We start from the raw sequence: 25,544 nt of genomic DNA on the forward strand, positions 1-25,544 counted from the left end.
ACACAGTAACAGGCCCTTCTGCCCCATGAGCCGCCCAATCACACCCAATTGACCTTGTAAGTTTTTTTGAAGGGTGGGAGGAAACCGAGCACCCGGAGAAAGCCCATGTAGACATGGGGAGAGTGTGCAAACTCCTTGCATTCTGTGCTGGATTCAAACCACGGTTGCTGGCACCGTAAGCGTTGCATGAACCACTGTGTGAACTGTCACATTCCATAGGTGAAGCATTTTAAAAATCCAAAACCTTCACTGTCTACGTTCACGATTCATCCCAAAGTTTGCTTGTTCATTACATTTACTCATCTTTTCCAAAATTGGGGGGATTGTTTTTGATATAAGTAGAAATAATGAATGCAAGAGAAATGATTAAATAAAAATTTTACATTCTACAAAGATAGATTACAATGCACAATGTTCAGCCGGCTAAAGTCTTCAATATATAAAGTAAAGACAATTTATTAGCTTCATACTTTAAAAATGCGAAATGTGGGTTTGCAGACATAGAATAACAATGATAATATGAAGACAATAAATGGGATAAAGGTTAAAGTGGAAATGTAGAAGTATTAAAACAGGAGCTCCCTGGAACAGATGAACCTTTCTTCTCTTTGATTTCTCCAATAATAATTGCTTCTTGTCCTGTATATTTTAATTTGAATAGCCAAAGGCTGGTGAAAAATGGAATATATTTAAGCATCTAAATTTTCATTTTCTCCAAATGGGTTGGTTGCGTTCATTTCCCATTGCACTCTCACTCTGCTGTATTTGTAGGATTGGGCAGTAAACTGCAAAATAAGTAGCTGCACTACTGTTTACATCTTGCCATGGCAGGATGTGCCCCAGGATACACTTTTTCCAAGTTTAACTAGATTTGCAGATGTTAAATTAATTTGCCTCGTAAAATTTCTCCAGAATCAATGAAAGTACATGACCAGCAAAATTCAATTTTCCTAAGTAAGGAGGGAAGTCTAAAGAGATTTTTGTGAAAATGTGTTCTTTTATTGCCTGAAACACAGATTAGCAGTGTGAACGTCAGACATCAAATTCATAAATCCACCAAGCATTTAATACAATTATATGTATATATCTATAGTTTTAAATAAGAAAATAACTGAAAATAAATGCTATTTATTCTATTCATACTTATTATATGGTAATAGAAGTCAAGAATATAAAGATAAATAATGAGTTAATACTTGTGTGGAAGAATAAAATGGAAATGTTTATGACCAACTGATTTGATGTTTCTAGTTTATGTATCATGTAATGTAACCTGTAAATCCAACTCAAATCAAATTTTGATAATATACATGCTGTTTTTAAAAACTGCTCTGCCCAAATTATTCTCTGAAATTGTGTAGTTTTGGATCTTGATGGATTTTTTAAAAAGCTCTTCCTCAAAATGTTCACGGGACAACAGCATCAGAGTGATTCTCCAAAAAATGTTTGTGGTCTTTGAGATGCTCAAATTGTGTAATGACACAATTTTTTTTACTAATTACATCCACTCAGCTATTCTGGAGAAGTGCCTCAGCCACAAATTCACAATCATATTGTGTACATTTAGAATGTACCTGGAGTCTTGAGAGATGCCACAATTGTCACCACCTTCAAGAAATAAGACAAATCCAAATGAGGAATAGGTAAAGAAGAGATGGAAACAGTGGAATCTGATAGGTGCTTGGTTGCCAAAAATTAGAAAAGTCAATGTTTGTGACTTATCTTTACCTGCTCCTGTACTCTTTCACTAATCTTTCTCCCTTATGGTTTCCCCCTTCATCTGCCTCTCCCTCTCACACTTTCTGGGACTTTTCCCCAGCTTCCTTCCCTCTATATATATATATATGAAATTTCATCATTTTTCTTAGCCTTGATGAAAAGTTTGACTCAAAATTTTCACTGATGATTTCTACCATGTCTGATCTTTTGAGTTCCTCCAGCAATTTGTTCTTTGAATAACATGCACTTGAGCTCCAAGCCATTGTCAACTCATTTGTTGAAACACATGAGAAGATGAGTCTTGCACTCAACAAGCTAAGGGTTGTCTAACAAAATGTCCCTACCATTCACTATCCCCATATCTTGGGATCCTCCTCTCAGCCAAGATGGACATTGATGATCAAATTCACTAATTCTTCAATACACCAGCACAATGTTTGGAAATCTGAGGAAAATGTTGTTTGAAATTCATAATTTCAGACCTGGCATGAAACTCAAGGTCTATCAGGCAGTGGTGATCCATGCCCTCCCTCATTGTTTAGAGACCTGAACAACTTTTTGCAGGCCCTTCAAAGTTATGGAGGAATACCATCAACACTACTTCCACTAATCTTCCCAATATCTGAGAAGGATAAGTAAATTCACATCAACTTCTTGTACTGAATAGCCAATGCCAGATTCCTGAAACAGGTACTCTATTCCAAGCTGTCATTGCAAGAGATTACCTGGCAGACAGAGGACAAGATTCAATGAGATACTCAAAGCCTCCTTGACAAAATGCAACATCGCCATTAACTAGTAGATTATGGATTCTAAAGTTCTGGAATTAAGATAATTGCAACACAAATTAATGCTAACTATGTTGAGCCAATTTGGCTATAATATAACCTAGCATGTTGTACCAATTTATCATTTGTTTGCCAAAACTTTTTGATTACCAAAAAGTCCAATGTAAAATATTGGAACGTTATGGATGCTTTGGATAAAGATTAAATTGTTTCACCTCAAACTCTGTGACTGACAAATATATCATTATCCAGCTTTATTTCAAAGGCATTTGCAACTATTCCAATATCTGATTTTTAATCTTACTTATTGATAGATTATTAGATGCAGCCATCTCAACATTCATTGGAGCGACTTCATCCCTAACATCGAAGTACTCGAGATGGCAGAGGCCGACAGCATCGAATCCACACTGCTGAAGATCCAACTGCGCTGGGTAGGTCACGTCTCCAGAATGGAGGACCATCGCCTTCCCAAGATCGTGTTATATGGTGAGCTCTCCACTGGCCACTGTGACAGAGGTGCACCAAAGAAGAGGTACAAGGACTGCCTAAAGAAATCTCTTGGTGCCTGCCACATTGACCACCGCCAGTGGGCTGATATCGCCTCAAACTGTGCATCTTGGCGCCTCACAGTTCGGCTGGCAGCAACCTCCTTTGAAGAAGACCGCAGAGCCCACCTCACTGACAAAAGACAAAGGAGGAAAAACCCAACACCCAACCCCAACCAACCAATTTTCCCCTGCAACCGCTGCAACCGTGTCTGCCTGTCCCGCATCGGACTTGTCAGCCACAAACGAGCCTGCAGCTGACGTGGACATTTACCCCTCCATAAATCTTCATCCGCGAAGCCAAGCCAAGAGAGTAGATGCAGGAAAAATGCATTCAACACCATCATCATCCCCTGAGTGCTGGTCAACAAACCTTGGGCCTCTCCACCCTACAATTCAAATGGATCCTTGACTTCCTCATCAGAAGAATGCAGTCAGCATGAATTAGAAACAGCATCTCCCCCTCACTGACAATCAACACAGGTACTCCTTAAAGATGTGTGCTTGGCCTACTGTTCTGCTCACTCTACACTCAAATTCCCATGCCATCTACAAATTTCCTGATGACACCATGGTCATCAGCAGAATGACAGGTAAGGAAGAATTTAGGAGTGAGATAGATCAGCTAGACAGCCTTGCAACAAGCAGATTGTGGATTTCAGGAAGAAATAAGGAGTCATGAACCTGTCCTCATTAAGGGGCCAGCAGTGGAAAGGGTCATCATCTCTGAAGATCCATGTCAATGCAATTATGAAGAATGCTCACCAGCAGCTGTACTCAGTGAGGAATTTGAGGAGATTTGGTATGTCATCAAAGACTTGAAAATTTCTACAGGTGTACCATGGAGAGCATTCTGACTGGTTGCATCTCTGTCTAGTATGGAGGTACCAAAGCACAGGTCAGGTAAAAATCTCCAGAGAGTTGTTAACTCGAAAGTGACATTGAGGACAAATACAAGAGGTGGTGTCTTAAGAAAGCAGCCTTTATCCTCAAGGATCCTCACAATCCAGGTGATGTCCTCTTCTCACTGTTACCATCAGGAAGGAGGTACAGAAGCCTGAAAACTAGCACCCAATGGCACAAAGACAGCTTCTTCACTGATGCCATCATATTTCTGAATGGATAATGAACCACAGACCCTACTTCAGTTTCTCCTTTTTTTGTGCTATTTATTTTTTAACAATGTAATTTTTTTTGTAATATTTTCACCGTTATGTTGCTGCAAAACCATAAATTTTGTGACATGTTCATGACAAATTCTGATTTTGACTGGTTACCAATTCTAAATAAAGTTCAGAAAAAGTTTATTTTACAATTGTGTCCTCTTCCAAAACTTTGCTGTGGGTGAAACTGGTATTTAAAATTCCTTACTTTTTAGTATATTTCTCTGCATGCCTGAGGTTTCCCATGTGAATTTATGCTTTTTGGAGAAGCAAGAAAAAAGTGCTTAGCAGGTCACCATGTTAACCATTCTTTGCACTATACACAACACCTGTAACAGTTATGTGTCGACTTGTCTTCAAAGTAATTCTTCTGGATACTACCTTCTGTAAATTGACAGTACTTGATTTATCTTGTGTGCTTCACGCAGAGCACCAGTCACATTCTTCCATCCACATGAGAGTGCCACAGCAGTAAGACAGAAAGGTATCCAGCTTTTTAGAATCTAGGACAGTGCACAGTGTATTTTCAGGAGAAATGACTACAACACTCTTTGGTCTCCATTGAACATGGATGTTACCTTCATATGACCTATTTGACATTTTTTATTCAGACCAGGGAAAACGATTCCCGAAGAAAGCAGATTATGCCATTTTTTTATCCTTAGACGACAAACATCATTTGCTATTGTAATTTGTTTCGTGATCTCAGTAAAAAAAAAACATCTTATTGTCTGCCTACAATAATAATCTTTATCTAAATCTCATGAGAAATAACCAGACAAGTTTAACAAATCACCAGTTTGGATCATCATTAAGAAGGAAGAGTGAACTGGTGAGCTCAGTAATCGAGAAGGGACTGGTAGGCGCGAAAGAATACACGTGAATCAGAAGAGGGGGATCAGAGGTGGAGAGGATGAGCAAATGTAGGTTCTTGGGAGTCACTATCTCGGAAGATCTTTCCTGGAACCAACACACCAATGGCGTCATGAAGAAGGCCTCTACTTCCTCAGGAGTTTGCGGAGGAGCTAGTGGAGTTGTTCAAGTGAACCGGTACGGACTTGAAGGGCCGACATGGCCTGTTTCCGTGCTGCAAATGGTTATATGGTTATATGCTTCCAGAACAATAATTAAAGCAGTTGTGTCATGTTGTCAGTATTGTTGCTGATCTCCTCAATTGAGTGCTTTGTGTCAAGGCCTAGTTACCACGGTGCAGGAACATTCTATTCTGAAAGATTGTAAAGCTTTGCTCTAATGAATATCCTGCAGAATCATTAAAAGAGATTATCCTGCTGTGATTTCCTTAAATATGCAAAATGTTCACTTAGAAAAGATGTGTTAATGTTTTAAATCCATTTATAAATCCATTTAAAATTGTCCTGTAGCCCAGTGTGATAGAACAGATTAAAAATAATAATGATTGAAAAAGTACTCTTTAATTTAATTATCTCGATAATTGCTGAAAATTGAATGCAAATACTGCCTGGGATGATGCTTAAAAATGTGTAAGTATTCTTTTAACTTGCTCACTTCTAGAATATGTGCATTACAAGAAAGCACTTATATCCCATTCTTAATTGTCTTTTAGAATATATTTTTGAACCACTGTAGTTCTTCTGGTGAAAATACATTCCTCACTGGATGGGGTCTAAGCAATCTCAAACCCCATCAATCAGATCAAAAGACTGGAGAGTTGCTGCATCCAGATGCAAATAGTGCCAGGCAATTGAACAGATAACAAGATGAGGGTGCTAAGTAATGTCTTACATACAGGACAAAACATTTGCAGTCAACATCAGGCAGAAATAATGTACAATCCACCCTATGTGAAACAAAAGGCTCAAAACCAATGTCTGAATTTGGATCCAGTGATAACGAGGGCAAGATTATATATTTCCAAGATAAACAGGAAAGTCTGCAGATGCTGGGATATAGTGCCACACACAAAAGTGCTGGAGAAACTTAAGTCGGTCACACAGCATCTATTGGAAGTAAAGAACAACCAACCTTTTGGGACTGAGCCCTTTGTCACATATCTGGTGTTTGAGAGTAAACTGATTGGGTGGTAAAAGCTGGATTGGATTTCTCCTGCTCCTTGCGGATTGGACAGGCCAGGGCAATTTTACACATTGTTGGATCGATGCCAGTGAACAACTAGTTTGGCTAAAGGTGCAGCTAGATGTGGGTGAATGAATTCATTCCTTCAAGTGGGTTGGTGTCTGTTGTTGGTTTTAAGCCTTTTGTTTCACATAGGGTAGATTGTACATTATTTCTGCCTGATGTTTTGTCTTTTATTTAAGACATTACTTAGGACCCTCATCTTGTTATCTGTTCAATTGTCTGGCACTATTTGCATACGGATGCGGCAGCTCACCAGTCTTTTGATCTGATTGATGGGGTCTCAGATTGCTTTGCTCTATTAAATAATGCTTACCTTGCATTGCCATTCTCCCACCCTGGCACTTCATTTTTTTATGTTGCTTCTGTGTTCTTCAATCAACGAGCATCAGTCCCTGGGTTGATTTTACAGGTAGATGAAGTGATATGTCAGGTCATGAGGTTATAGATGGAAATGGAATATAATTCTGCTGCCTTGGAAAGCCTATTGGGTCTGGTTTAGTTCTGAGAGTATCTAATTAAAAACATGGTAGCAGGCACATGTTAAAATGGAGGCTACTTTTGGTGAAAAGATGGAATTTAATCTCAACAGAACCATAAGGTTATTACAAAGATGTCACAAAGAGGTGTACCTGTATAAGTAAATGTGCAAGATCAATTAGCTTTATCTCCTTTGTGGGTTCTTTTGGCAGCTATGTTAAAACACCTTCACCTTTTATGATTCAGTCAGTGGTAGACTACCAAACTAGTCTTGGTGATGGACATGAAATTCCCCAAGCTAATTGTGTCCCTTGTTACACTCAAGACATCTCCAAGTATTGTCCAATATAGAAAAGCTCTGGTTCATCAGCTGTCTTCAGTGAGAGCCGAGGATGAGCAAATGGAAGTTCTTGGGAGTCACTATCTTAGAGGATCACTCCAGGACCCAGCACACTAATGGCATCGTAAAGAAAGCACATCAGTGCCTCTCCTTCCTCAAGAGTTTGTGGAGATTTGGTTTGCATTGGAAATCCTGGCAAATTTCTACAGATGTGCGATAGAAATGTGCTGACCGGCTGCATCACAGACCGATATGGGGACACCACTACCCCTGAGAGTAAAGCCCTGCAAAAGGTAGTGGACACAGCTGAGGACATGGCATCACAGGCAAAACCCTCCCCATCGTCAAGAACATCACAGGAAACGCTGCTGTCGGAGAGCAGCAGCAATCATCAAGGACCCACCCAGCACACACTCTGTTCTCACTGCTGCCATCAGGAAAGAGGTATAGGTACCATACGACTCTCACCACCAGGTTCAGGAACAGCTGCTACCCCTCCACCATCAGACTCATCAATGACAAACTCAATCAAAGGCTAATTTAAGGACTCTTACTTGTGCACTTTATTGATTTTTTTCCTCTCTGCATTGCACAATTAGTTTGTTTACAATTCTTAATGTTACATGTGTTCATTGTGTAAAGTTTTTTTGCACTATCTTAAAGTGGTAAATTCTGCAGGAAAAGAATCTCGGGGCTGTATGTGATGTATGTAATTACAATTTTTTTTTAAATTTAGACATACAGCACGGTAACAGGCCATTTTGCCCCACAAGTCTGTACCTCCCAATTTACACCCTATTATTCTACACCCCCATCCCCAGTACTAATTGAATGGTGGGAGGAAACCGGAGCCCCCAGAGAAAACCTATGCAGACAGGGAGATAATGTACAAACTCCATACTCTGACCGTAAGTCTGAAATCTGAATCTTATGTGGTCCATAATTTTCTTGTCCATGAGGCTTAATGTAGTCTGAAGCCAGTTATCCAGGACTCTCCGATCCACTCCCTCCAACCTCTGATCCTGGCTGCCTGTACAACACCATAATGCTTAGTATTGCCTTTCTGTCTTTCTGAAAGGATAGGACAGTGGTTCTCAACCTTTTTTGATCTAAGGCCACCCTGGCTTCCAGCCTAACATGCCAAGCCCCACAAGTGGCAATGACTGAGCAATATTTTCAAGCCAAAAGCAACTCCATAAGAAACACATCTTTATCTAATTTAAAGTATTTTTAAAGATCCATTTAGCACTATTTGCATCCGGATGCGGCAGCATTAATGGGAACCATCAATGGGAACCACTGGGACAAGACATATTCAGGGTTGTGATAGAAGATTCTGAAACATTAGATTATAAGTAAGAGTGTAAATATAAGCTGAGATTCTTTAAGTATGATTACATCTGACTGGTGCTTGGCATGCCTATGAATTGAATTGTTGCCTCGATCACTAAGACAAGTAAAACTGACCCTAGTAAGTCTGTTCTTTGCAAGCTTTACAACACATCATAATTGCAAGATCAACTCATAAGGTGGAAACAGTACTTGCCAAGTCTGTCCCCATCCTATTTCTTTCAATAACAAAGGGATACATAAAAGTGGCATGCAATTCTCAATAATCTTGTGCTTCTTTCAAGAAATGATACCAGTGCAGAGATTGTATCTGATAATGGCTGGAAGCTCAAGCATAGCATGTCTCAAAGCAGATAAAAATTAAAGTTAAAATCATGAATATGAATGTATGAATGCAACTACTGAATGGGCAGAGAGAGCATTTCATTAAGGAACCCTGAGCAGACGCGACATCAAAGAAGATCAATTCTACTGTAAGGGTTAGGTTTGCGATTACTGATACGCAGGGTTGATGTTATCTTCTAACTGACTTATTGAAATTCAATTGTCCCATTATCAGTAATCTTTAGCTCTGGAAAGCAACCGGGGTATATACAAGCAAAAATGAACAAATTAACACTGTTTCTAGAGGAGATTGATATTTTGTAATTGTTTTTTTTGTGGTCTGTGGCAATATCAGCTTTAAGAACATTTAGGCCTTATCTTTCAGGAAGGGCAAACATTTTCACATAGTAGGATTTGAATTGTGGTCTAAAGTCAGTGAGATGAATCACTAATTATGAATGGTTATAATTATAAATAAAGGGTCAATTACAAAGTTTTTGTTCCTTTGTTATTTAAATTTGTGGTTTCAATCACAAGCTCAATAACATTTATTAATTTAAAGAAAATGGTGTAATAAAAAATGAACACATCTATGATTTTGGAAAGTTTCCATTTTTCAGCTATTACTGGCTTTGATCAGTAAACAATAAATATGAAATCCAGATGAATGATATGATTTAAAATGGCTTTTCCAGATTACTATTTTTCACTCATGAAGTCTATATTTCAAGCTATTAATCTGTTTCTACCAGGTGCACTTCTTGAAAACTGATCTTTTCAAAAAAAAATGATCTGCCTCATAATATACAGAGAAGGTGATTGGAAAGTATAAATACTGTATAGATAAGCTAATTTCAGTGCCTTACCATTTCCTGATATCGCTGAGAAAAAGATCAACAGATGAAGAGAAATTATACTTCTCTGTTCAAGTTGCACTTTTCATAAAATGTTAAATGTTGATGAAAATGACAAGTTCAAGCTTAAGATGTTACTGTGTGTAATTGTACAACTGTGCTAATATTTGAAGGGGAATAGAAGTAACCAGTGAGTCTACTGACTTTGCTTGGAGTGTGTCAAAAATATACTTTGATATTATTGAGTTAAATTGCAGTCCTGAATGGCAGTTTAAAGGAAGTGCACTGTTCATAGAAAATTATATTTACTGATATGTATTAATTTTTATGTCTGAGAACTGCCTGTTGGTTTGCCAACATGCCATCTAGATTTTGCCACAATTTCCTTTGTGGAATCTGCCTTTGAATGATGCACAATGTGTAGCAAGCTAGTTAGAAAATAGAAACATGGATGAGGTTATGTCTTCTCATTGGAGCAATATTGGGAATTTAGCAGCCTTTCAAACCTATTCCACCATTCGATGCGACCAATCTCAAAAAACCTGATTTTTTTTTTCTCCCTTAACTGTTGGTACATTTGGTTTGCAGAAGTCTGCTATGAATATCAGTGAATCTAACCTCAACCCTAAAAGAATTTTATAAAGGATAATGCTGGAGGTACTGAAAAATTGTACTAATGAAATCAGTTGTAGGGCAACAGGGTCGGATAAACTAGATGCAGGGAAGATGTTCTTGATAGTGGGGGAGTCCAGAACCAGGGGTCACAACTTTAGGATAAGAGTTGGTCTATTTAAGAGTGGTGAATCTGTGGAATTCTGTACCCCAGAAGTACAGAATTCTGTACACTTTTAGTGTTGTAGGCAGTTATAGTCAGTCATTCCAATCATTCAGGGAGTAGCTTTCAGTATCTCTTATTTTAGGATGCATCTATCACGAATTGAAAATGGCCCAGATTTTGAAAATTGAGAGCTGCCATCCACCAGTACCTGTCTTCCTGCACATGAGCTGAGCAGCAAGGCCCTGAGCTCATTCTTGGCTTCATGTGATGTAATTATGGATGGCTGAGAACAATTTGTGCCCATAAAAGACCTCTGAAAAACTTTGTCAGCAAATTCACACTGCCAACTGTCAAAAATTATTCAATGCATCTGAAAACTCTTGACATTTGGAACCATTCAAAAATGTTTAAATTAGAAATAAACCACAGAAATATCACAATTATTTATAAAGTATTGAATAAGAATACCAACTGAATCATTAAATCATTAAAATCAACAATGAAAATAAAAATCATTTTTAAAATGTCATGAAGCTTATTTAGTTTCTTCCTCAGTTGAAATATTTCCACTGAAATGAGTAGCTGTCAGAACAAGAAATATTACAGCATAGAAAAGAGGTCCTTTGGCCCTTCTAGTCTGTGCCAAATTATTATTCTGCCAACCAGGGACGTAGACAGGTTCCAAAGTTCGGGGGAGCAAGTACATAATAAAGGCACCACGACACATGCCAGATGGTGAGTCAGTGGTTGAATGATGGGCCGCACTGATTTTTTTTGGTGGAGCGGGTGGCGGCGGCAGCGGTGGGGGGGGGGCGAGGTGTCACTTTTGAAATATGTGCTCAAGGGGAGCAGTTGCCCCCCCCCCCCCAGCTATGCCATTGCTGCCTAGTCCCACTGACCTGTACCCAGCCCATAGCCCTCCATACCCTCCCATCTATGTATTGGTCCACATTTTTCTTAAATTTAAAAATTGAGCCCACATTCACCACTTCAGCCGGCAGCTTGATCCACACTCCCTCCACTCTCTGTGTGAAGAAGTTTCTCCTAATGTTCCCCCTAAACCTTTCCTCTTTTACCCTTAACCCATGGTCACTGGTTTGTATTTCATCTAACCTTAGTGGAAAAAGCCTATTTGCATTTACTTTATCTAGACCCCTCATAATTTTGTATACCTCTATCAAATCTCCCCTTATTCGTCTATGGTCCAAGCAATAAATTTCTAACCTTTTTAACCTTTCCCTGTAACTCAGTTCCTGAAGTCCCAGCAACATCCTAGTAAATCTTCACTGCGCTCTTTCAATGTATTTGATATCTTCTCTGTCATTAGGTGACCAAAACTGCACACAATATTCCAAATTTGGCTTCACCAGGGTTTTATACAACCTGACCACAACATCCTTTGATGTAACTGTTGGGCAATCCCAATAAGTACAACCTGGAAGTAGCAGGTGTAGCTCAGCGAGTCATTTGCATGGAAGGCTCAAACTTGCCCATGGCTGTAGAGGTAAGAGTCTTTCTGGTTTAGATTGGTGTTGATTAGTACATCAAATACATTAACACATTAATTAATTAACCAAAATATTAATACATAAATACAACTTGGTTTCTGCTTATGCTGGGATATTTGCAAATAACTAAAGGACAGTGAGGGGGCTGAGGATGTGTGTTGTCTGGCAATGACAGCAATCTGAAATTCCATTAGCCCTGACCAAGGACAGTGAGAGGCTCTGGAAAGTGTGTTGCTGATCCTGTCTGATAGCTTCCAACAGTCTTGTTTCTCTCTGGAGCATGTGATTTACAAGAATTAGGGTAATCGAAACTAAAACTGCCTGAGGGGAGTGCAGTGCGCGTTCGAAAGAACCAAACCAAGGCTTTTATGAACTAAAAGACTGGAGCATATCGCAAGTAGGTCGACCAGTCCAGAATGACCTGGTCTGGCTAGGAGCAATCCTTTAAGACCTGCCAGTAGGTGTGGCTACACTCTCATCCAATCACAGTCATCCTACACTACAATCTGTACATATACACATTGGTGATAGAATCTGTACTATTACAGGGAGGGAAACATATCTGTGTGATTGGTCCACAATATAATGCATCATGTAGATGGGCATTGCATAGCCTAATGCTGATGGATTAATGCTTGCTTCCTGTGAGGTGACTGTTTTGAGATTAGTTAATATCAGATAGCATTGGAGAATTTAAACCCATGCATTTGTGTGTTTGAAGAGCTCTTAGATGGCCCTCCCGCCAAGCTTGTGTGCAATAAAGGAGTACTGGGGAAACTAAAGTATCCAGTTCTCCATTCCTTACGGTACATTTGCTGAAGAATAGAGCCACGCAGCTTGAGAAGGTAAACCTACATTACAGCCTAGGCAATCTAAGTCATAAACATAGCCAATCTGAGACTATTCTTGGATTTCTGAAAATGCTAACTGTGGACTGCATTTTCAAACCCTGTGCAGGACTTGAGTACCATCATTACTTCCATATTCCTGTGTTCAATTATGCTCCTACAGATAGTTGGAGCTGCTGTAGGTTTAGCCAAGTAGTGAGAGCACCTAACATTACAATTAATTTCATGTCAGTACTTTTCATTGAGTGTCATTATAGGACAAACTCTGGAAACTCATGTCTGTGAAAAAATTCATAAAGAGCTTTAGACCAGATAAACCAGCTAACAAATGCATGCCAACCAGTGAGACTTTTCACAATGGTCCATGTTTATGCATACATGCACAATTAAAACAAGCCAAATCCCAGCTGTGCGTGAGAGCAGAAAACAAGTGATTGCTTCAAACAATGACGCAGGGTGATTACTTTTGACTTTTTTTTGAGTCAAATATATGTTGAGAAACAAAATTGCAAAAGTCATCTGTTCTTTATACCAACTGGTGGCTTGCTAGGTTGCCTTCTCTTTGAGATAGCTTGATTTTTAAAAAAACGATCACTTAAAATAATAGTGTAATTGCAAATGAAGCAGAAAACAGATTAAATATCTGCTGTTTCTCTTCAATGCAATATTTATTTATCCCTTTTGTGATTAATGATTCAAACCTTCTTCTTACAGCTGTACACTGGTTCCTTGCTTGTTGCTCAGGATGAACAAGGGCTCTAATGGAATCAGTTGCTAAAAGAGATCATTGGAAAATAATGTATACAGGGATATGTTACTGATAGCTCTCCTGAGCTGCCCTCCCTGCTGCTTCTCACTGCTGTGCTGGGAACCTGGTCTCCCTACTCCTGCTCTCTGCTCTACATTGCTTGAGATTTATTGTCAGAGTACATTCATGTCATCACATACAATCCCGAGATTCCTTTTTCCTGCGGGTGAGGCAGAATTACCACTAATTGGTAGTGCAAAAAATAAACTGTACACAGGGTAAACATGAAAACAAACAAAATAACTGTTAACAAATAACAAATGTAAACAACTGACTGTGCAATACAGAGAGCAAAAAAAAATCAATAAAATGAACAAGAAAGAGTCCTCAAATGAGTCTCCGACTGACTCCGTCGCCGAGGATTCTGATGTCATGAATCCCTGCTTTCCAGTGGCTCTGAACCCAGTGATTTTGGTCCATTGCTGAGGATTGGCAGCACCTGATCCATGAGTTGGTAGATCAGTGAGACCATCAATACAGCAGAGCAACCCTACTCTCACTGTGACAGCTGTGTGTTCCAATTCGGAGCAGGATCACTCCCTACAGTCCAAGAGGAGTTGTTCCAGGTAGCCAATCAACTCCGAGTTGTAGGTGGTGCTTTCTGCACGGGGTTATGTATCTGAATATTTGGAGTGAAAATGAAGAATGATGAAATGAATAGTTTCCCGTGGGCATCAGTGTAATTCTCAGTATAAAAGTTTTAAAGGTGTTAAATGTCAGCAATAACACTGGGAAACTATTTTCAAAATGTTTGCTTCCTGCAAAACGAATTGGGGGTTGCAATAGAGAACTTCAAGCTCAACACAAAGATAATTTCAGATTTCCTGTATCATGTTGGAAAAGCATTAAATGAACTTTTAATTAAATTTAGCATGTTTCATCGCATAATGAAACTGACACATTACGTTAGTTCAACTGACCTAAAAATGTTTTTCCGCTGATTTTTGCTTGTATTCAGCATCTGATGCCTCTCATGTCAGTGTATAACAATAGTTGGCCAGTCTTGATGGATTCCAGTTGCCCTGATGCCACTTTTCCATGCTCACAATGGAAACCTTTCACCATGTTGTTAACTGAATGCTCAAAGATCAGCAGGAAAGAAGTCCAAGTGTGAATGAAGAGAAAGAATTTTCAATGACGTCTTACACTTCATGGTTATGCTGACTTGAAGTAGACTTAAAATATGAGGAAATCACAAAAATAGGTTATATCTAAAAAAAAATACGTGATAGGAAAGTTTTAAGATGATTTCCATGCTCAACAGCCCAAAATCCATAAAATACACCGAAAAGTCCTCAGGCAGCAAAATCCTTGTTGTCCAGTATAATTTGTCCTTGCAATGCTATATTCTTATAAATTAATGAATGTCATAGCAAACAACAAAATCCAGAATGTAGGTTGTAAAAGCACAGAAGTACAGGAAGAACTTGGCAGGTTTTGCAGCTTAAAGATATATAACCAATGTTTTGGGCCTGAGCCCTTCTTCTTTTTAAATGGACTGAGCCCTTCTTCAATGTAGGTTTAAGACCAGTTTTCAAGGAAAGGGCAATGTGGGGACGAGTTATGGTTGATATATAGGACTTGTTAGAGAAAATTAGACACAATATTAGAGAAAATTAGAAACAATATCAAAGATAGAAAGTTTCAGCTTGAAAAGATTGGGGCCCCATCATGGAATACTATCACAATTGGCAGTTTTAGGTAATTTGGATGCTTCAGCAAGAATGTTTGCTACCTGATCCATTTTTGTATTTTTTAATAGAAAGTAACTTGATTAGAGGGAAGGGTTAGATTAGTATTAGTTTTAGGTTTATTTTTCTGCCTGTCCCGCATCGGACTTGTCAGCCACAAACGAGCCTGCAGCTGACGTGGACATTACCCCTCCATAAATCTTCGTCCGCGAAGCCAAGCCAAAGATCATAGATAGTTTAATTATGATTGTCTTAGATTATAACAATTACTTAGATATTATATCAAGGAATGAGGAGTGTTGGTATAATGTAAGTCAAGTGGTTTATATTCATAATTATTTTAATAAATAATGTAAAATTAACAATTTTAAAGTACATTTACATTAATATATATATGTGTGTGTGTTATGATATTCCTTTGTTATATTAGTAGAACATGTATATAGGATTATTATGTTAAACAATAAAAATATTTTAAAACGAAAGATATATAGGACTAGCTGTTACAATTCCTGACGTTTCAGTATTGGTTCAATTGATCCTCTCTCATCAAGTTAGTACTGTCGGTCACCTCAATTATAATAATGGAGGATGACCAATAGGTATAGAATCATAAAAATAGTTGAGGAGGTGCTGTAGATAGAGGATATTATTTACTACCTTGTTTATCTCTCACCAGTCCTGCTACATTTTGCAGCAGTTTGCCAGATGATTGACAGACCTTTTTAATGGAGAAAAAAGAACGTAAAGACAGAGATTCTCCATCTTTACATCGCTGCACTTACTGCCATAAAAAGTCTGAAGGTGGATGGAAGCTCTCCAGCTTCTATCTGTTTATGGGGGGTACACTTAAAGGGGGGGTGTAGTGCGCCACATAAAATAAATGCTGATGAAAGCAGCTGAATAGGGAAGGGCTGATGACATCACAATTTTTAAGCTTCCCAAAGAATTATCTACATTTCAATTTATCCTCATTTGACAGATCCAGTATCTGTAGGACAATTTTAGTTTTGTTTTTGGACTCCTCTGTAGAAAATGTATCTCTTTTAGGTGAGGTGGCCAAAATTGTCCAGATAACCAAGTGTGGTCTTAGCAAGGCCTTATACAATTGAAGTAAAGATATCTTCACTCTTGTCCTCAAATCTCCCAGAAATCCAACAGATTTCCTACTTCCAGCAATATAATCAAAGTCAGAAATAGATCTAGGTGTGGAAAAGTGGCATGCGGAACTTCATAGTTGTATCCCATTAGAGAAGATTACATCGTCTGTGAGATAAATGTTTTTTTTTAAATATGGTACCCATATTTACAAAATTTTGGTTTGCATCTTTAATAGGCTCTCTGAAGGCTTCCTTTGTTACCTCCAATAGATTTTATTGTATAAATGTTTTATTTTCTTGGCATTCTCTAGCTTTTCTTCCACTTTTTCTTTTTTCTTTCTTTTTAAGGTTTGGAGGGGGGAAATGGAAGGTGGGAGGGTGGGTTGTTGGGGGGGGATGATATATAACACATGCATAATTTTTTGAAATAATTTCTGGAATTGAATGTAATGTAACCATTGTGGTTTAACATTAATAAATAAAATATTTTAAAAAAAAGATTTCCTACTTCCACAGTTTTTGTGGATATTTCTTTTGGTTATCAACTAATAAAATCACAGTAAGTGAATCAATAAATTCTATGGTATATCAGAATTCAGAACTAATTAAAGCGTAAGTTGAGAAAACAATTGTTGAAATTACCTTAAAGACCTCTATTTTATTATTACCATATCGATTTATGCATCATTTTAATTACCACATAATTTCAAGACTTCGAAACATTTTTTAGATATATTTTAATATTTTTGTGAACATTTAGGAAATTTTAATTTATCTTTAAAATATCACTTTTTAGCTTTATTTGACTGCAATTGTCATCTGCAGTGAATAATCTATTTTATTCAATGATACATAGTCTGTGAGATAAATATGTTTTTTATAAAATATGGTACCCATATTTACCCATATAATGCCATCAATAAAATTTTTATTGTGACCTGCCTTGACTTTTAGGAGATGCTGACAGCTTTTTTTCTGCCACATTTGTTTTCATTTCATTTAGAAAGCATCATGCTATTTTAATGAAGTAAAATAGATCTAAGGGTGCACATGAGACAATGTGACTCCTCCAGTTGAAAGATAAACAGAAGGATTTGAACTCAGCAAATTTATTAAATTCATTGTCAGCTTTACAACATTCCTCACTAATGAGAGCAACATGAGGCAAAGTCATTCGGGGCCCTGAGAGATGCAATCATTCCCTTCCCAAATCTGAGAGAGAGAACTGGTCATCAGAACAGGGAGCATTTCACACGTGTGAGAGAAAATGTAAAAGCTAATCAAATGGTGTTTGGACAATGAACATATAATTCCAAATGAAACAAATTCTTCCTATCCCATTCCAGTACAATTTCTGTTAGAAAAAAAATGCAAAGATATTGGGACAATACTGCCATCCAATTTCATTTCCAAAGGCCTTTTAGTCTGCAGCATTTCTTTGAAACATTGCTGTTTTAACTTATGACAAATTTCATTTTGTTTCATTATCACACTTAACATAATTTTGACATAAACTATTATATTTTTCAGATGGCTCTCTGAGATGGTCACATACGGATTTTTTTGGGGGGGTTAGGGTGTTATTCCTTTTTGTTGTGATGCTGGGTCATTTAAAGAAACTGACAGGAAATTGAAACAGAAAATAATAGAAGCACCTAGTAATTCAAGCCATTGAGAAAGAAACAGGTCAAGGATTTATCATCAGAATTAGAGAAGTGAGGAAATCAGTATGTTTTCAGTGGCACAGAGAGGGAGGGGTGAAGGAAACAGAAAAGGCTGTGTGTGATATGCTGAGTTGATTAATGACAAACTATTAAATGCAGAAGAACATCTGAATAATGCTCACAAAAACAGAAAATGCTGAATGAACTCAGCCAGTCAAACAGCATCTGTGGTTGACTTCTCCTGGCACTTTCTGCTTGTGTTTCAGATTTCAGCAGCTGTGGGTTTGTTTGTTTACCTTCATAACATTGTTACCACAGAAAATATTCTTAGGATAGTGGTTAGTAATAAAATAAGTTTAAATTAAATTTAGACGTACATCATGGGAACAGGCCCTTACAGCCCACAAGCCTGTACCGCGCAAATTAACCTACAACCCTGGTACGTTTTTGAAGGGTGGGAGGAAACTGGAGCACCTGGACGAAACACATGCAGACACTGGGAGAACGTATAAACTTACTAACAGCACGGGATTCAAACCCGGGTCACTGGCATTGTAATAACATTGCGCTAACCGCTATGCTAACCACGCTGAATAAACATCTCCCAAGCCACTCTGTATTAGCAGAATCATCAATAATAAAAATTCTACCTGCTGTATCCCACTTCAACACACATCACACACAGACAAAAGATAAACTCTCATTTTTGGCCTAGAAATGATTATTTCTGATATCATTACAGAAATATTTAATGCACCCCTAAGATATTGCTTTTGTTATTATTGAAGTGGAAAAGCCTAGCTTTGTCCAATAAATGCCTAACTCCATCTCAATCTAATCATAACTAAACAGACTAATGGAAAGAACAAGCAATGTTCTTAGAGGGATCATTATAAAATGTTTGAAATTTAATCTTTCATGGATCATTAAAGTTCTGTCACACTTGATGTAACCTGTCTGTATTGGCCAAGTACTCATGGAGTTGAGAGATCCCTTGAAAATATCCTTTCAGCTTATGCTTTATATCTGGTCTTCAGAATTTTCTGATATATTTTCTTCTTTATTACAAAATCATGTGCTCTTTACCATTTTATCTACATCAAGGTCATCGTGCCACTTAAGGTTCCATTCTTTTACAATTCCTAGTACGGACAATTTTAGTTTTGGTTGATGTTGTTGAAATACAAAAATATACCAGTTTTAGCAACAAAAAAAATTGAGTATATGTGATATACTCTTATTTTAAAATTAATCTTGAATTTCCTCATATTATTTGTGTGTCGATTCAGAGAAACTTCCATCAAAAATATTAACAGAACCCTGTCCCTATTCAGAAGACCAGTGAAAGGATAAAATTATTTTGAACAGATGTAAACAATTATGAAAAATTTATGGCTCTGTTATTTTGTGTTTTTTTTTATTAACTAATTCTTTTTTCATTTTAAACACTATTTTCTGCATTTTGACACACAAACATGTAAAAATTAATAAAACTGGAAATAATTATTTTAAATATAGAAAATATAGAAAAGGTTTCACAGCCGTGTTTTCTTTAATATGTTATATTTGATATTTCATAAGTAATTTTAAGTAATTTTCATTTCAATTCTCCACATGAAGGATTTAAAGGAGGAATATTCCATGTTTTCCTGATTGATGGCTGTTAAAAGCCAATGTATAGTCCATAATGAGTAACTAAAATTTTAGGGAATTTCAGTGGAGGTATCTGCTGACAATAGAAACACTAAATATTGCTGCTATTCGGTTGATGATACATTCTGAGGAAATTCCAGCTCTGATCTTCCTTTTCAAATTTAGTGTTATATATGCTTTGGGAAATTTTTAAAAAATTAAATACTGCATCCACAAAGTTATGATTCAGGAAGAGGAAAGAAAATAGCAGTATTTTCAATTTCCATTCCTTTAGAGCAGGACTTCTCAAATATTTTAGCTCACAGAACCCTTTTGGGGAAGACTTGGAAATCCCAGAAGCCCATTTGTCAATTACAGTTCATAAGACTTGGTATATACACAAGCGCAGGAAGAAAGTAAATAAACTTAACCATTCTCCACATTGAAATTATTTGTGGCCTCGAATTTACATGTAATGGAATGAATGAAAATGTTTCTTGTCCTCAGATCCTGCTTAATGTTTGTGCATCTTTATTCCCGGCTGAGGTGAATCCAAGTGACAAATAATTTCTGTTGTACCTTCATTTCTTTATAACACCTGATTTTTCCATTCTAGGCGTAACTGAAGCATCTTTATGAGAAAAAACGGTGGTACTTTCTTAAGATGAATTACCTGTCTCCTGATTTAATTTTTTAATCCAACAATCCACGTGAAATATCTTTAAAATATGGCCAGCTTCACGCCAAGAAATTGGATTCTCTTTGGTTGAAAATGATGTGCAGGCCTGGCCTCTGCGTTGCTGCCGTCAGGCCTCATGACACTATTTTGTTTTCTTAGGGTGGAGTGCACTGTTTGCTGCCGCCCCAGAAACAAACTGAATTAAAGACAAAGGTAATAAGTGATTTAAAGAAAAACAGGTAGATCATTATTACTCCCTGTCATTCCTTCCGAGGAACCCCTACTCCTTCCCGTGGATCTCCACAGAACCCAGTCGGGGAAACCTTGCTTTAGAGTTAAGGGGCAGGCTGTGGTACAAACTCTTTGGAAGCTTGAGTACAGATCAAAATTTCTCTAGTTATGATACAGTTGATCACAGATTGCACATTGTAAATTATATTAACCTGTTTCCTATGAAGAGACAGTAGAATCACAGTGAACCAATTTGGTTTTGATTTGAAACTTACATGAAAATGGTTATGTGACATTTTCATCAGACCAAAATTGTTACCACAGCTGGTCTATGTCTTGCTCTCAACTTCACAAGCAATTATTTCACTAGCCTGTTTCTATAGAAACCATTGCATTCCTAATATTCTTGTTGCTGCTTTAACATTCTTCATTTTCCTGCTACATGCAGTTTTGGCCTTCTGGTCTATTCATTGGATGAATTCTGATCCAGAAAAATTCCACTTGACTCCTCCAAAGAGTTTTGAGGATTAAACTAAGAAATGTGAGCATTACATTTTGGAGTTCCTTTGTGAATCTGTGAATTTTGTTATGTTCTAAGGCATTCTTGGCATTCTGGAAGTGTAAAAATTGGCATAGTTACAAATCTGTTCTTGATTTCAGCAGAAAGAATGCTACATGAAAAGTATATAAAAATAAATGAATCACTCCAAATATTCAATTAGAAGGTGCAAGCAAAACTGAAAACATGCTTAACTTCAAAAATGCTCTCGAAAATCTTTAAGGTTGATATGATGGCAAAGCTTCGGGGACCTATGTTCATTCTTGACCTATGGTGCTGTCAGTGTGGAGTTTGCAGAGGTTTGGTATGACGTCGAAAACTTTGGAAAACTTCTACAGATGTATCGTGGAAAGTGTTGTGACCGGCTGCACCACATAGAGGCGCCAATACCTCTGAGCGGAAAGCCCGACAAAGGCAGTGGACACAGCCCAGTATAACCCAGGAAAAACCCTCCCCACCATTGAGAAAATCTATGTGACACACTGCCATTGCAGAGCAGCCACAATCATCAAGGATCCACGCCACCCAGGACACACTCTGTTCTCACTGCTGCCATCAGGAAAGAGGTATAGGTGCCACAAGACTCTCACCCCCAGGTTCAGGAACACTTACTACCCTTCCACCAATGGCTAAACAACAAACTTAGTCAAAGACTCATTTAAGGGCTCATATTTTGCATATTATTTATTATTGAATATTTTTTCAGTATTGCACAGTCAGTTTGTTTATATTTCTTTTGTATATGTATTTTTTCTTGAATATAGTGTTTTTCACCACTGATAATGGAAATTCTGCCTGGGCTGCAGGAAAAACAATCTTAGGGTTGTATTTAACGTCATATATGTAGTCTGACAATAAATCTGAACTTTGAACTTTTTCTCACTGTGACTGCACCAATTTCCTCCAAACACTCTGCATTTTTTCTAAATCCCAAAGACATGGTGTGGTGAATGTCTGCCAAGCTGCCTGTCTCCCCCCTCTGGCGAGCCTTGCTGTACTAACATTGGCTGTGCATTATCTCTACTGTTAAGGACACTCCTCTTGGATATAACTGTATATGCATCTACTATCTTTCATTGTTGTACCATGGATTTCTGCTAATAAAAGCCATGATTATTGTTTGACCACGTCGTCTTTGTCTACTTCATCAACTGGCACTTCACATGGTAGGAAGTTAATTCGCTACCAGAAATCACCAATTGCATGTAAAAACAATCAAAGAAGAGTTGATGGTCAGGTGGTTGAAGAGACACAGGGAAATAAAGAGCAGGAAGTGGATCAAATGACATTGCTCCTGTGGAAGTTGACAAAATGGCTTGTTATTATTTGAAAAGGAAATCTATCGGCTGGAAATTAGAGAAGCATCAATAATGGAGAAATGGAAAATTGGCTGCAATGACTGAACTTCATTTTTCCCTTCATTTAAAAAAAAATATTTTCAGTGCAGCTTCATCCAGTTTAGAATATATAATAGCTGAAGGCATCTGATAATAACATGTTCGGTACCGCCATTTAATTAACTGAAGAAATAAGGGCTGTCCATAAACTAAACGTGTTTACAGTTAGTAATTTGGTTCAGTAACAAACATTAAAAATACTCAGTTCAATGCCCTCTGATAACTCTAGCCACTGAAATGTTATTAATTTTTCCCTTGGAACTTAGGTCAAATAGTAGATGATAAAATAATTGATATATTCCATTGTATAATGCCATAACAATGGTAATATTTAATTTGAAAAAACTGACAGGCCCATTATAAATTTGAAGGATTCTAAACTGAATGATTGAGCTAGTTTCCTCTCTGTTGGCAGGATGAACCAAATAACACTGGACAACAAAGATTTTGCATCCTGAGCAATTTGGGATGTATTTTTATGGATTTTGGGCTCTTTGGCTTGGCTTCGCGGACAAAGATTTATGGAGGGGTATGTCCACGTCTGCTGCAGGTTGGTTGGTGACTGACAAGTCCGATGCGGGACAGGCAGGCACGGTTGCAGCGGTTGCAAGGGAAAATTGATTGGTTGGGGTTGGGTTTTTCCTCCTTTGTCTTTTGTCAGTGAGGTGGGCTCTGCGGTCTTCTTCAAAGAAGGTTGCTGCCCGCCGAACTGTGAGGCGCCACGATGCACGGTTGGAGGGCTGCTGACCACGAAAATCACCTTAAAATTTCCTATCTTATACTCTAAGATATTACCTATTTTTATGATTTCCTGTCATTTTAAGTCTACTTTAAGCATACAAAATCATGAAGTGCAGTATGCCATTGAAAATTCATCGCACTTGGACGTCTTCCCTGCTGATCTTGGTGCAGTCAGTGACGAACCACGTGAAATGTGTCACCAGGACATTGTGACCGTGGAAAAGTAATATCAGGGCAACTGGAATCTATCAATGCTGGCCGACTAGTGTTTGGCGCTGACGTGAGAGAAGACAGTGGCAAAACATTTTTAGTTCAGTTGAAAGAACGCAATGTGCCAGCATCATTATGTGATTAAACATGTTAAATTCAATAAATAATTTAATGTTTCTCTAACTTCCTACATGTTACAGTAAATCTGAAACTATCTTTGTTTTTAGCTTGAAGTTGTCTACCATAATCCCCATTTCTTTTCAGGAAGCAGTGCTATCTATGACAGCGGATGACGAGGTACAGTTTGTGTACAAACAGTTATGGTCTGCCTCAATCACTTGCGGCTAAGCCCTTGCCTTAATGCCCTCCAGATGAGACAGCTCTTTCCGCAACTGAATGATGTAAATAATATTACCCTGTCTTTAATTTGTTAACTTTTTAAACCGCTTTATTAATTTAGAATACTATTTTGTTCGATTTTCTTTTTTTTTGGTTTGATAGCAACACAACAGCCCAATGTTCGTTTGTGGGTTTGGATTTAAAAAGGGGCATACCGTACAACGACCATCGGGGATCATTAAACATGGCAGAATATTTCTCATGTGGCAGGTGCACTTTAAAACTTATTAATATTAAATGTTAGACTACTTGCTGGAAGGATTTGGGAGAACCTCTCCCCACCCCAATGATATTGGAGGGGGCAATACAAGTAAAAAGTAAATCATGTGTAGTGTTTTAAACTTGCAGCTATCTTCACGCTGTCACTGGGGGAAGAGTTCAAATTTCCCACAAGGTGCAATTCTTCATTTATATCTTATTCAAAAACAGTTGATTTTCTCATGCCTTGAACATTTTAACTTCTTGGTACCTCATCCTCCGAAAGTCCATCTCCACTTTGTAATACATCATTTGGAATTCAGTGCAGTTCATCTCACTAGTTGGGGGAGGGGATGTTCTGCCTGTAGAAGAAAAAACATCTTCTGCGTATCTAGCATGTGCATTTTTATTGGATATAATTATCTTAACATACCCCCCATTGGTGTTTGAATGATTATTAAAAATAGCATTTTTGATATGACAAATGAATTGTGGAAAAATAAGTACTTTTAATTAAACGACCTGGCATCTGGCTAAGAGATACTGACTCCCACTGGGAGATAAAATTGCTTTCCATTTTTTTACCTTTGGAGCATTACTATGTACATCACTTTATTTCACATCTCAGTCAATTGTGAATAAAATATGGATGCTATTAAAATGCATTTTGATTTCCAAATGAAGGTCAATGCAAGGAAAAAACATATCAAAAGCTCCAGTTAGCTTTCTTGATATGATGCGCAGTCCTTTTCAACTAAGTGTGCTGAATTTTTCAGGCTAAAGATTTGGTATGTGGCAGAATGTATTGAAAATCCACACTTTTCAGCCAGCTGACTGTTTACATGCACAGATTTGATGTGAGGAATGCAATACAGGTTAAGAAAAGCCACTTCAATTATTTTTTTATGGGTGGTGCAAGACCACCTTGAGGACACTGAGGGGTTGGTGAACCTGGACAACAGGGTCTATCATCCTTTTATTCATGAGAGCTTTTAACTCCTGCTTGCTTCTGCTTTATAACAGTGGTTGTTCAGTACAGTTGGTAGGAGGTCTACTTCAGGTGATCCAATTGCCTTCACACATTTTAAACATTTATACAGTCCATTAAAGTTGAACAGAAACATGACAGATTTATTATATAATTTATCTATCCATAGTGATTAATACATAAAGAAATTTATGTTAAATTTGTTCAGAAGGCTTCATTTTTCTTAACTTCCTTGGCTGAAAACAATCTAATTCTAGTCTGCTATCACCCCTTGTATCATTTCAGTGAAGGTCAGTGTCATATCTGTATATATGGTAAGCATGGTAAAACTTAGAAAACTTTTTTAAAATTCTTGAAATTGAACTCTTCAGGTGTTAATGCTACTTGCCAAATATAAATAAGGCTCATATGTTCTTTTTTTAAAATGATTTA

General features: G+C 37.7%; 1 long non-coding RNA gene across 3 annotated transcripts in view; it reads right to left on the bottom strand.

The window, feature by feature from the left end:
- The window catches only part of LOC138748862 (uncharacterized), a 102,840-nt gene that overhangs the window by 44,994 nt on the left and 32,302 nt on the right, over positions 1 to 25,544 (bottom strand). The window contains exon 3 of one of the 3 annotated variants that reach the window (XR_011348288.1): positions 24,396 to 24,486. The exons of the other annotated variants lie outside the window; for them this stretch is intronic. This is a non-coding gene — a long non-coding RNA (uncharacterized lncRNA). The remainder of the gene's footprint in view (positions 1 to 24,395; positions 24,487 to 25,544) is intronic. 3 annotated transcript variants of the gene reach the window in all.

The sequence above is a fragment of the Narcine bancroftii genome, chromosome 13 (genome assembly GCF_036971445.1).
Source record: "Narcine bancroftii isolate sNarBan1 chromosome 13, sNarBan1.hap1, whole genome shotgun sequence".
NCBI classification, from domain to species: domain Eukaryota; kingdom Metazoa; phylum Chordata; class Chondrichthyes; order Torpediniformes; family Narcinidae; genus Narcine; species Narcine bancroftii.